Below are 14,450 nucleotides of genomic sequence, written 5' to 3' on the forward strand. Positions count from 1 at the left end.
CAAAAACAACAATTTATATATTATAAATGTTTATTCCAAATCTATGTTAATATTTTTTTTTGTCTAAATACCTCAAATATTATTTTTAAATAATATATTTCTATTGTTTTCTACAATTTGTTAAAACTTGACTGTTTGTCAGTAGAATACCATATATACCTCAGTTATTCAATAGGCTTATACATACACATATGTATGCATGTATGTATTTGTTTAAGCCTGTTGAATATATATATACATACAATGCATACACATGTGTGTTTATATAATATATATATATTGTGTGTGTGTAATGTAAAATATATATTCTCATGAGTGCACATGCTTGCATATACACACTCATGCGTACAACAGTTAAGGTTTTGCCTGGTAGAACACACACAGTAGAATGTCTGGTAGAATTAAATGAAGGAATGCCAGAGGATGGTATATTTAACATATTTTGTATCAGTACCGTGTACTCTTCATGTCATCTTGCCAAACTCAAAACTAAAATTGTGTTCCATAGATATTGGTATGGGATTGGTTCATTCTTAGACAGAACAAGAGATTATTTTAGTTGTTGGAGGCTTTTTAGAAATTATCTTTGTTGTTTATTAGGATGGCTTTCGCACTGTTGACGACAGGTCATGTTGGTAGGTTTCTGTGTGTGTGTGTGTGTTCAGTTGATTTGTAAACTGCCATATTACAGCACACACACACACACACACACACACATATATAATATCAATATAATATACATGATATCAAATGATATAATATATGTGTATTTGTGTGTGTGTGTGTGTATATATATATATATAAATATAATGTACTGTAATGGTTACTCTTATTAATTTCAATATATGAGTGTTTGAAGGAAAGGATTAGGAAAAAATGCAAAGGGATCGAAAATAAAAGAAGCTGCATCTGTTTGCGATGGATGTGTGAATATAATTTGAGTTCAGGGATGGATTTTGCTCTGAAGTCACAAGGGGAGGGGGGGCAGTGATGATTTTAATTTTGTCCTATATATGTATACGCACACACACACACACACATCTCATTATGTTTGCTATAGACTGAATCACACAGCCACACATTCACATTTTTATGTCTATTGAAATTTATTTTAAACTGATTTTATTTCAATTTTCAAATTCAGGGTATTCATTTTTCATTGTTAAATTTTCACTCCATCCTCCACCTGGTCTCATAGTCTTTCCGTTTATTAATTTTTTGTAGACATATTTTCTAAATACATCGAAAGACAATCTTCTGAATTTCAAAGTTCATTTGTACTCATTATTTTAGAGATGTGTGAGGGAATAAGAGCAGTTTGTTCTTAGTCTTGATCTATTGTGAGATACGGCTGGACTGACTCTCTTCACTCACTCTGAAGACAAAACCTTCATTGCTAACCTAGTCACCCATCATACATTACAAGAAACTTTCATTTCATATTTCTCCTTCTCTGTATGTGGGTGTAAATGTGACAGCTGGTGCTTGAGTTCTGGAAGTTTTGTTGTTTTCACAATTGATGTGGGATAGATTTTCATGTCATTCATAATTCCAAAAAAGACTTTCAGCTTTTTGTAGATTTTGTTTCCAACATTTCTGTAACTTCCACAATATACACAAGAAGAAGGTCTATACCTAGCTCATTGCAATTTACTCAAAATATCAATGTATGCAAAGGATGTGTGTGTGTGCGCTTTTATAATGACGGTTCTAGTTGGCCAGATCTTAACTAAGTTGTTACCCATCGCTATGCTGCTGGTAAAAATATCTGTTAATTATGCACGTACATTCATAAATTGTTCAAATGATGTTTAAATTGACCTTCTCGTGAAGATTAATAACAGTTTGAGCAATAACATTTATTTTAAATACTTGAACAATAACATTTATTTTAAATACTTGAGCAATATTTCAATATAAACAACATTCCTCGTTAAATTTCTTTTTCTATCATTTTGTCTCTTCTTGGTTGTGCTGCCGAATTCTGTTTGGTCTGCATATATACATTGGTTTTCAGGGTCTCCTACTGCTGTTAGCAACATAAAAGTGTCCATGTATGAATACTAGATCAGATAGATATAGTCCACATCTTTCTAAACTTTGTCCTGACTCTTATTAAGTGACATGAGAAAATTGCAATCTTTGTAGAGTGAATGGTAAGTCTGTTTCAGAGGGCCAAAGAGGAATTCAAGAAAACGTCAGCACTGTTCCAGTATCAACACTGTTGACTTGTCCTCAAAGTCAGTAAAGTGTCAGTAGTGTTGAGTACCATGTAATGAGTACTATTGCAGTGGCCTTGAGCATGATCTATTGGGTTGGCCAAAAAGTCTGTTCGTTTTTAGGTGAAAATCAAGACAAATTAAACAATTGTGAAAAATGTATTTAATCAATACAATAGTTACCATTTGCTTCTATAACCTTTTGCCACCTGTTGGGTAGATCTTTAATCCCCTGTTCGAAGAATTTAGGTTCTTTATTAGCAAAAAAAGTTTCCAAGAAAGTTTTCCCGTCTTCATCAGAATTAAAATTTTTTCATTCAATGAATTTTGCAGTGTCCGAAACAGACGGAAATCCGATGGGGCCAGATCTGGAGAGTACGGAGGGTGAGGCAAAACTTCCCACTCAAGCTGCAGCAACTTCTGCTGAGTAATCAAAGCAGTGTGTGGCCTTGCGTTGTCAGGGTGGAAAACAACGCTTTTACGATTCACCAGTTCTGGCCGTTTTTAATTTATCCAGTTGTTCAAAATAAACCTTTGAATTGATGGTTTTATTCAAAGGAAGAAGTTCAAAAAAGATAACACCCTTCCAATCCCACCATATTGATAACAGAACTTTCTTTGGGTGAAGACCTGTTTTGGAGAATCCCCTGCTTTTTTCCATGATCTTCTTCATTTCACATTATTGTAAACTACCCACTTTTCATCTCCAGTAACAATTCTTCTCAAAAAAGTGTTCGTTGTTTTCCCTTTTCCGTAGTGAATCGCAAATGGAAACCCTCTGGACAAGATTTGCTTCTGTCAATTTATGGGGAACCCAAACATCAAGTTTAGAAATGGAACCAAGTTTATGCAATTCATTTTCCACACTTGTTTTGGATATGTTAAGAATATCTGTGATTTGTCTGGTCGTAAGACTGCAGTCTTATTTGACTACAGCTCTCAGTTGGTCAATGTCAATTTCTTTTCACCGGCCAGAGTGAGGTGCATCTCTTACTGAAAAATTCCCTGATCGAAATCAAGCAAACCATTTCTGGCACACCCGTTCTTAAACAGCATTCTCTCCATACACATTGCATAACTTTCGGCAAGTTTCTGTTGCTTTCTTTCCTTTTCTGAAGTAAAAAAGCATAAGATGCCGATAGTGCTCTGCCTGGTCTTCCATGTCTAGGCTCAAATGCAATCAAACAAGTTGCAATCTCTCTCCTTTGAGAGACTGATGGTCATTATACCGAATACAATTTCTAAAGAAAAAGACTATCGGAACAGTGATTAGAAGATCGGACAGTTGATACTAAAAAAAAAACAGACTATTGGCCAACCCAATATTTTTTGTAATAACATTACTGGATCTCCAATCTTGATCTTGATTGTGTGAGTAGGATGAAGACATCCACTGCTCATTTGTGTAGTACATTGGTAAATTGGCAAGAAAAATTCAAATAACTCTTCTTTGGAGCTGACTGTCATGGAAAATGAAATTATAATGACATCCTTAAATAAGAGATCACCATCAAGTGTTGGGAATCCTTCCTTTGCTCAGTTCCAACAACCAATTTGCATGCTGATTTAGCCGATTATATGTATTAATATTATTGTTATTCAGACAATTTAGAACTCTCATATTTGTCTATGGATGCAAGACGTTGCAATCACTCCAAAGTGAAGATCTTTTTATGCATGTGTTAATAAGCGAAAGTCAAGTGGCTTTCAGAATTACAGGAAGAATTTGTTGTAAATCTCCACCAAAGACCAATAATTTTCTTTCCATGAATTGCTTATTGTTCATGAGATCCTGAAGTGTGCAATTTAAAGTTTCAAGATATCAGTGGCACATTGGGGCTTCATCCCTCACCAACAGCTGAGCATTGTATAGAAGGCACCTAGTTGTGTCATTAGGCAAAACATAACACATTGAAGTTGACATTGCTAGAATGTGGGACTTGAAGCAGGAATGAGCTGTGCAGCCGAGCTTTAGCAGTGTCACTGTCATATAAAAGGAAGCTGTAGCAAGGGCATTTCCACTTTTTTTATGAACATAAGACAGCAGTAAATTTAACAAGAGAGTCTTACCTGTTCCTCCTGGAGCATCAATAAATAGCAAATTCCCTTCATTGTTGTCAATTTTTGTTTTCACTGTTTCAAAGACAATCCTCCGTTCATTGTTGAGCATGTCAGTGCGATCATGGTTGTAGGCTTCTGTTGAAGGATCTATTTTTTCTTGATTGACAGATGCAGTTGGTTTAGCGACAGGTAAATCATAATCATCTGTTAAATGGTAATACTGAATTAATTGATGATTCAGCACACACAGCTGCTTCTGTTGCCTGCTTGGAAGTCATTGTTTCTCTTCTATAATGCAGAAAGTCTTCAGACAGATTATTACAGAACATGTTGTATAATGTTAAAGGCTTAGATGGATAATGGAGGTGAAGAATTTATGCACATTTTCTATTCTTGGTCATTTTCAAGAAGATTCATAGCCTAACACACCTGTTTAAAGCTTTCACATGTTACTTTATCGACTGTCAGCAGATCTTCAAAACTTGTAACTCCAATCCTATGAAAAAGCAACAATCTCAATAGAGAAGAGTTTTCCCTGAGACAGTTGGACAGTGTAAACTCTACCAATTGTCTGTGGGATTCCTTTTGGTTGCCTTTCTCTCCTTTGCCAGGTCTTACTTGATGACTGCCGTATATAAAACTCAGGCAAGTTATAACAGAGAATACTTCTTGCTTCTGGATCTTCAGGATTCTTATCAAAGTAAGCAGGGAGTTTAGTTGTTTGAGCTGGCTGCAAAGTATATTCCAGGTTGTTTATATTGAAAACGACAAATGATTGGGCAAGTGAATCTGAAGGCATTCAACAGGACTTCTTTTGTTGAATTGGAAGTTCTAAAAGTCTCCATGATTCATATTTTGTGATCTTGTCTTGAGTTGCATTGCCATTCATTATTAATATGAACTTTGTATGTCTGTTGTAGCCAGGTGTTATAGAAGACCATTTGTCAGTTATCCATTTTGATGTCCCTTCAGTTGGGCTTCATTGACAATACAGTGGATAACAAGGCAAAGTCATGTTAGGCTCTTCACATGGTCCATGTCTCATGTATTTCTTCATCAAACTGAATAGAGCAGCTGTATTTGGATAGTCTTGTTCAGGAAGTTCAGCAAAGACAACTTTGACAATTTCTTGCCATGAATTGTGACTGTTTTCTATTATAAATAGAAAGTGACAATGAGGTAGACCTCTTTTTTTTTTTTTTAAATTCAGTTGTGCTCACATATGCCACTAACTTTTCCAAAACTATGGATTCGATGTCCTCTAGCAGTTGCTGTTGCTTCATTTTGAAAACTTGTGCTGTTTTGGCAGGACAATCCACTGCAGTTTGATCTGAGTTTAGTTCTCTTGTTATTTCTTCCCTTTTTGGATTTACTGATAAAGGTGACAAAAAATGTAGGCTTTCCAAATTTCCTTATGTTGGCCATAGTGTCTTGGTAGTGCTTTGCCATTTATCTTTGGTTTTCAGTAAATATATCAGGTCATCCCATAAGTTCTGTCCAAACTTTGAATCAAGAAATCAAGTGATCAAATGTTATACTTAATTGAAATTTAATCATCAATGTACTTTCCCTGATTTATCAATGACTTCCTTCCATCTATTTACAAGCTTTTTAATCCCATCTATGTAAAACTCCTTTGGTTTCAAAGCGAAGAACTGTGAAATGTCAGTTTCAACCTCCTCCTGGCTTGCAAAAGTTTATGGCCCCCAAATGATTCTGTAAACTACAAAACAAATGGTAGTCTGAAGGAGCAAGGTCAGGAGAATAAGGTGGATGATGAATTTTTTCCCAACCAAGCTCTTCGATCTTTTGTAATGTGATCTTTGCAGTGTGGGGTCATGCATTGTCCTGATCAAACATCACTCCTTTTCGATTCACTAAAGCGGGTCTTTTTTCTCTTCATACCTTGGTTCAAATGCTCTAATTGCTGAGATTAGACTTGAGCATTGATTGCTGCATTAGGTGGTAACAATTCAAAGTGAATTACTCTTTTGCAATCCCACCAAATAGAAGAACCTTTTTCCCATGAAGTTCCCTTCTCGGTTGTGGTTGAGCTTTTTCCCTTTAACAAGCCACTGTTTACGACTCTCTTTACTCTTTTACTTGTTTCAGTCATTTGAATGCGGCCATGCTGGAGCACTGCCTTTAGTCGAGCAAATCGACCCCAGGACTTATTCTTTGTAAGCCTAGTACTTATTCTATTGGTCTCTTTTGCCGAACTGCTAAGTTACAGGGACGCAAACACACCAGCATTGGTTGTCAAACGATGTTGGGGGGACAAACACACACACACATACATATATACGACGGGCTTCTTTCAGTTTCCGTCTACCAAATCCACTCACAAGGCTTTGGTCAGCCCGAAGCTATAGTAGAAGACACTTGCTCAAGGTGCCACACAGTGGGACTGAACCTGGAACCATGTGGATGGTAAGCAAGCTACTTACCACACAGCCGCTCCTGTGCTTTTTAACATGTTTAACATTTCGATAGAAGATCCATCTTTTGTCACAAGTCTATCCAAAAAGGGTGAAATGAGTTCGCGAAAATGGAGAGAAGAGCAGATGTCAACTCAGGATTTGTGGTTGCTTTCGGACATTTCATGAGGCACTCATTTTCCAAGTTGTTGAAGATGACAGTGAACAATTGTATGGTTTGAACTAAGCTTTATTGTCAATTCTTCAATTGATAATGCAGGATTTTCTTCAAGTAATGTCTCAAGGAGCTTATCATCAAACTCAACTGGATGTCATGTTCGATTTTAATCTTCAAGGCTGAAATCTTCACTTCTGAATTTTGCAAACCATTTTCTGCAAGTTCTTTCATTCAAGCATTCTTTCCCATAAACTGAATGTATGTTTCAAGTCGCTTTGGCTGCAGAGTCTTCTGCTTAGAACTTGCAGATCAACATTCTTCCAGTTTGATGAACTTCTCTTTCACTATCAGCTATCAACACAGCAACTTTATTCCACATTGGTAAGTTATATTTTCTTGAGTGTTCATTCATTTTCACTCTGAGTAAGATATGTTCCCTGCATTTGTTTTGTTTTTTTATATATTTTACTTTTTTTTAAGGGGATGAGTATAATCATTTTGATGAACTTGAGTTTGTTTCTAACATTTTATTAACCATGGTGAAGTAAATGGCAAAGTTGGCTCATTAGCTTCTCTTTTACCAGACTGAGTCTCTTTACACAGTGTCTTAACATCAGGTTGGAATCAAAGTTCTCGCACAACTTTTATTAGCAACTAGCAGAGACACCCAGCGTTGCTTGGCATTCAAATGGTACAGTTTGCATATAATATATTACAGTTATGTTGAAACAGGTGATATGGGAAAGTGCAGCATTGATTACAAAACATTTGTGGAATAAATAATGGCCTAATTCTACTATGTGACATGTCATGCATCTGTTTGGAGTATTCCAGGTCCTAACCTGTCATGGAAAATTGGGGGTGGGGGTTATGTGACTTTTTAACACACTGCAAAGCTGTCGTTGGATATACTCTCCTTTGCAGTGAGTGGCACTACATGTAGCATGACCCATTGTCTCAAGTTTTGACACCTCCTTCGGGTTTGTTGTCCTATGACACTCATAAAGTAAATTTGGAGGAACTGTGGCTGTTCATTTGTGTTTAACAGGGAACCAATGAGGTGATAGATTTGCCCTTGAACTTTGAAGTCAGTGTAAATCCATGTTCAACTATCTCCTTAGATTCACCAAACAATGTCATTTGAAGTGTAGAGTTGTATTGTCTGATATTGTTCAGAAAATCCTTTGACTGGATAGAAGTGCCTTCCAGAAGATCCATAAGAGGTTGAGGAGGAGCTGGTAGTGCTAGCAACCTTACCTGACCGTCTGAGCAGCACATGCCATTTGTTTCATTTTAAAGCCTTGCAGAAATGACAATTTGTGTTTAGTACACCGATTTGGACAAAAGTATCCTTTTTATAAGAATGGGATGGATCATATCTGAAAGTAGCTGCAGCAGTTGCGAAGAATGAATTTGTACGTAGTCTGTTTCTGAGAGCTATTCCATTGGACCTCTGTCTCATCATTAAAACATTGATTTAATGATCCAGCATTAAGTGCTGCATTATGTCTTTGCTGATCGTGGGAAAGTCTCATCCTCCTTCTCTCTTGAGACTCTGTCTGATGTGCTGCATTATGTCTTTGCTGATCGTGGGAAAGTCTCATCCTCCTTCTCTCTTGAGACTCTGTCTGATGTGCTGCATTATGTATTTGCTGATCGTGGGAAAGTCTCATCCTCCTTCTCTCTTGAGACTCTGTCTGATGTGCTGCATTATGTCTTTGCTGATCGTGGGAAAGTCTCATCCTCCTTCTCTCTTGAGACTCTGTCTGATGTGCTGCATTATGTCTTTGCTGATCGTGGGAAAGTCTCATCCTCCTTCTCTCTTGAGACTCTGTCTGATGTGCTGCATTATGTCTTTGCTGATCGTGGGAAAGTCTCATCCTCCTTCTCTCTTGAGACTCTGTCTGATGTGCTGCATTATGTCTTTGCTGATCGTGGGAAAGTCTCATCCTCCTTCTCTCTTGAGACTCTGTCTGATGTGCTGCATTTGTCTTTGCTGATCGTGGGAAAGTCTCATCCTCCTTCTCTCTTGAGACTCTGTCTGATGTGCTGCATTAGTCTTTGCTGATCGTGGGAAAGTCTCATCCTCCTTCTCTCTTCTCTTGAGACTCTGTCTGATGTGCTGCATTATGTCTTTGCTGATCGTGGGAAAGTCCATCTCCTTCTCTCTTGAACTCTGTCTGATGTGCTGCATTATGTCTTTGCTGATCGTGGGAAAGTCTCATCCTCCTTCTCTCTTGAGACTCTGTCTGATGTGCTGCATTATGTCTTTGCTGATCGTGGGAAAGTCTCATCCTCCTTCTCTCTTGAGACTCTGTCTGATGTGCTGCATTATGTCTTTGCTGATCGTGGGAAAGTCTCATCCTCCTTCTCTCTTGAGACTCTGTCTGATGTGCTGCATTATGTCTTTGCTGATCGTGGGAAAGTCTCATCCTCCTTCTCTCTTGAGACTCTGTCTGATGTGCTGCATTATGTCTTTGCTGATCGTGGGAAAGTCTCATCCTCCTTCTCTCTTGAGACTCTGTCTGATGTGCTGCATTATGTCTTTGCTGATCGTGGGAAAGTCTCATCCTCCTTCTCTCTTGAGACTCTGTCTGATGTGCTGCATTATGTCTTTGCTGATCGTGGGAAAGTCTCATCCTCCTTCTCTCTTGAGACTCTGTCTGATGTGCTGCATTATGTCTTTGCTGATCGTGGGAAAGTCTCATCCTCCTTCTCTCTTGAGACTCTGTCTGATGTGCTGCATTATGTCTTTGCTGACCTTGGGAAAGTCTCATCTCGTGTCTGTCTTGAAACTCCATTTATGTGATTGTAAATACCTTGCAACTGCTGCAATAATTATGAACTGGTAAGTGAACAGTAAATGTGTATTTTTATATACCTTGGACCTGCCACCTCATAGTTTTTTGTCAAGAGTTTCACCCCCAGCTGTTTGTTATGCGAGTCAACACACACACACACTGACACACCATTCCGCTGTCATAGCTGTAAAGACAAAAACTTGCCGACGTGTAATGTTGATTATTTTTGATCCCTTGCTTCCAACGATAGGGTAGATCATGGATACCTTTGTTGTAAAATTAACTAGTTTACTATCAATGAAGTCTCCTACTGCAGTTTTCAATTCTTCATTAGTTGTGAACAGTTTGCCAGTAGTCTGTTGGTGCCAGGTCAAATGAGAGAGAACATCCAACTCCAGCTCGAGAAGTTTTACAATGGTGAGATTTGCAACATGTGGTCAGGTGTTATCATGAAGCAACATGACATCAGTCAATTTTGGATGTTTTTGCGCAATTGCATCTGCCACCCATTGCAGTTGTTGACAGTACAGTTGATGGTCTGATTGCATTCCAACATTTCCCAGTGAATCATGCTCTTCGCATGTCACCAGACACAAACTATGAGCTTCTTTTAATGCAGGTTTACCTTTGCCTGAGGTTGTGCAGTTGCACCTTTGCCTGTCCAGCTTCTTTTGCATGTCTTGCCTTAGTACAGGCACCATTTCTGCTCTGCAGTAACCACTTTGTTCAGCCAATCAAAATGACACTTCTTGGACAGTAGCGTCGTGCTGGCATTTACGGTCAAAGTCGGTCAGTTTGCATGGGACCCGTATGTCCAGTGATGCAAAATGGCTGTATGGCTGATGCCAAACTTATCAGCCAGCTTCTGTGATGTCAAGTGTGGATTAACTTCAACACAGGTGCACAAACAGTCATTGTCCAATAAGTGACGGTTGACCACTTGGCTGGTTTTAGAGACTCAATTGGTCAGGCTGATACTTCTTAAACCAATTGTAGGCTGTGTGACAACCAGTTGTATCTTTTCCAAATTTTTGGCTGATATGACATTGTGATTGACCTGCATTTAGGCTGGACTTGTAATCATACAGTGACAAAATACATAGCTGTTCACTAGAGAGAGTCATTTGTTGGGCCATTTTTGGAACTTCATTTCTGAAATGATGAAAATATTCAATCAAAAGATATTGCATTTACTTATATATAAATCAATAAATGTATATAAAAATGTTGTGTGAGAATTTTGTCTCCAACCTGATAATTAATGTGAATGATATTTTTTAAAGAGGCATGAAATCTTAGACGTGTAAATATGTGTACAATACACTGCCTGCGGTGTCATATGAACTCATGTTTCTGGAGTATTCGTTCAGTCATTGAAGCTCTTATCATTATAGAGTAGTGGTTCCACTGTTTTTTTTTGGGGGGGGGGGGCTTGCTTCATTGTAAGGTTTATTCATATATTGGAAAGGTACAGTTAAATACTTTCACCTTTCTACTTTTTTTTTTTTATATACTACTACTGTACAATACCACTAATAATTTGGAAGATGATGGCCTATCATTTCAGGTGGGTTGCACAGACCAAAATCACTCTTTCTATCAAAGCGTTCTTGTATTCCATACCATTTTTGGGGGGGTCTCTATTTGTAATTTGACATTATGACAGAGTTGATCAATGCATGTTTTTCTTGTTTGTCTACCATGAGAATTGTTACGACTCTAGAGCCATAGAAAGAGCTCACCCACTAATTCAAACTTGCTTCAATACCTTCTGCAATCAAAAATAATGTTGATTGGTTTTTATTTCACCCCATTGTGACCCTGTTGTTTTTAATCCTCTTAACACAGCATGGTGGACAAAATGCTTAGCAGCAATTTTTCTAGTTCTCAGCTGAAATTCCACCACAGTTAACTTTGCTTTTCATCCTTTTGAGGCCAATAAATTAAAATACTGGTTGAGCACTAGGTTTGTTCGATGTAATTAACTAGCCCTCTGGTCTTAAAATTTCTGACCTTGTACCTATTATAGAAAGAATTATTATCAATCTTCTACTCTCTAGTTGGGAAATAAGGCTACACTGATTCAACAGCATTCAAACTGGTCCTCAAGAGCAACTCTGTGTCTCGCCTGATGTGAGATCTTTTTCTATCAGTTTTCAACTGTTCTGTACCAGGTGTTCTTTGGTTGTTCAGGCTTTCACTTTCCAGATGGTATCCGTCATATTGATAGTTTTGGTAGCTTAACCAGGTCCATTCTGAGTGTATTACCTACCTACTCTAGTTACTGGCATTGTTTTCAACGACAACACTATTGCAACAACTCTTGCTGTACATTTCCTCATTTGATGCTTTGTTAGCCTAGGTGTGATGCAATACATTTTACTTGAGCACTTGTGTCTTCTTGTAACATTCATCAGCATTCTGAGCCATACATTAATACAGATTTGACGTGACTGTTATAAGGTGCAGTCTTAGCCCTCAAACTGTATTACCTACAGTAGTACCTTGACTGACAAGTTTAATTCATTACATGACAGAGCTCGTAACTCAAATTACTTGTATGTCAAATCGGTTTTCCCCATTGAAATGAATTGAAATGCCATTTATCCATTCCGGGCCTCACAAAAAAAATATTGCAATTTTTTTTGTTACCTGCTTTTAAATAAGAAAGAGGTACTTTAATGTATATTGTATAAAAAAAACCCCAAAAAACAATACAATAGAATGTACTGCAATAAACTGGTTTTATTAAGTATAATGTACAACATTTACTTTGGAGATCAGATGACGTGAGGATGCTGATGGAGGTGAAGGAGAAAGGCTGAACTGAATAACTGAATCTTATTTGCTGATTTTTGCCCTTTTTGCCACACTTTTCACACTTTCATCTGCAGGAATTTTTGATAAAAACCTGTCCAATGAGGTCTGTTTCATCCTCCCTTTCAGAATGTTTCTGAAATGAGTTAGGCAAGTGTCATTAAATAGCACCTTTGCATGCTCATTGTAACTTTTACTGGGTGTTTCTTTTGAAGAAAGTCTGAAAATTTCTCTCACATTCCCAACATTTCCTTTATCACACTCGTAGAGATAACCTCTTCCGCATCATCTATTTCCTGCAAATCCTCCATGAGCTGCCGTTTCTGTAGCTCCTTTAGATCCTCCCTTGTCAGTTCCTCAAAGTGCTCCTGGATGAACTCGTTTATATCACCTTCATCCATGTCTAGGCCCATGGACTTGCTGAGGGATACAATCTCCTTCACCACTGATACTTTGGGTTCGAGTCTTTCAAAGTCTGTTTCAGACACAACCTCAGGCCACAGCTTCTTCAATGCAGAGGTCAAGGTTCTCTTTGTAACATCCTGTCAGGCCATATTGATAATTATGAGGCATATCATGATGTTATAGTGGTCCTTCCAGAACACTCTATGGGTGAGGTTTGTGCTCTTCATCACCTCAGAGCAGTGGAGGAACAGGTGATTGGAGCTTCTTGAAATTAGAAATCACCTGCCGGTCCAGGGCTGCAAGATAGGGATTTGTGTTGGATGGAAGGTAGAGAACTTTTATAAATTTGAACTCTTTGAGGATGTTATATTCGAGGTTAGGTGGATGAGCAGGTGCATTGTCCAGGATGAGAAGGGTTTACAGCAGTAGGTTATTTTCCTGGAGATATTTCTTAACATCAGGACAAAATTCACCCACTCCACAAAGAACTGCCTGGTGACCCACACCCTTGGGTTTGCTCTCCACATAACCTGCAGGTTTTCTTTCAGAATCTTATGTGACTTAAAGGCTCTGGGATTTTCCAAATGATAAACAAGCAGCATCTTAATCTTGCAGCTGCCACTCATATTGGTGCACAGTGCGAGGGTTAGCCTATCCTTCATGGGTTGGTAGCCTGGCATCCTCTTCTCCAACTGCCATTATATAAGTCCTCCTTGGCATCTTCAAAAAAAAAGTCCTGTCTTGTCACAGTTGAAGACTTGTTGGGGGATGTATCCTTTGGCTGCTATAATTCTGACAAAAGTTTTGAAGTAATCCTCAGTTGCCTTCATATCCATGCTTGCTGCCTCACCATGCCTGACTAGGGAGTGAATGCTGGTCCTCTTTTTAAAATTCTCAAACCATCCTTGACTGGCTTTGAATGGCTTGCCCGATGCCTTGTTTGTACAAGTGCCTGGGGTCTGCTGCAGCAAACTAGTGTAACTAGCTCGTGCTTTCTTGCAGATTGTAGCTTCCGTCACAGTATCTCCTGCAAGCTACTTCTCTGTCAAACACACCATCAGCAATTTCTCCGTATTTTCATGGATAGATGTCTGTTGTTTAGAAATTATTTTAATGCCCTTGGCTGGCATTATAGCCTTTATCGGCTCCTGCTTCAGTGTGGTGCAGGTAATGATTCGCCAAGTTGACTACATGCACACTTTGGTCATGTTTTTCAATAATTTCTTTCTTTAATTCATTGCACATCATTCGCTTCTTCTTCTCAGCATTGTCCTTCGCACTCACTTTCTTTGGACCCATGGTTGGAAAAACGAAGTTTTGCAAAATAAGCACAATTGCGAGCACAACACTAATGCTTCTGTAGCCTGCAACGACTAAGTAAGCATTTTACCATCCATCTAGCTCACGATTCACCAATGATCTTCACACTTGCTAACATGTATGTCTGTCTAGCTATCAAGTAAGACACTGGATGCTGGGCGGATATTACAGTATTCACTGTGGTGTTCACTACACCAACTAGCGGTAGTGTATCTGAAGCTGGCTTGTAACC

General features: G+C 38.3%; 1 long non-coding RNA gene across 1 annotated transcript; it reads right to left on the reverse strand.

The window, feature by feature from the left end:
* Nucleotides 1-2,153: 2,153 nt before the first annotated feature.
* LOC118765575 lies at nucleotides 2,154-10,151 on the reverse strand. The gene is made up of 3 exons (XR_005001434.1): nucleotides 10,141-10,151; nucleotides 3,539-3,612; nucleotides 2,154-2,307 (listed from the first exon to the last, which is right to left on the reverse strand). It is a non-coding gene; the product is annotated as an uncharacterized LOC118765575 (long non-coding RNA).
* Between the last annotated feature and the right edge of the window lie 4,299 nt (nucleotides 10,152-14,450).

This window comes from Octopus sinensis, linkage group LG12 (assembly GCF_006345805.1).
Source record: "Octopus sinensis linkage group LG12, ASM634580v1, whole genome shotgun sequence".
In the NCBI taxonomy this organism is placed as follows: domain Eukaryota; kingdom Metazoa; phylum Mollusca; class Cephalopoda; order Octopoda; family Octopodidae; genus Octopus; species Octopus sinensis.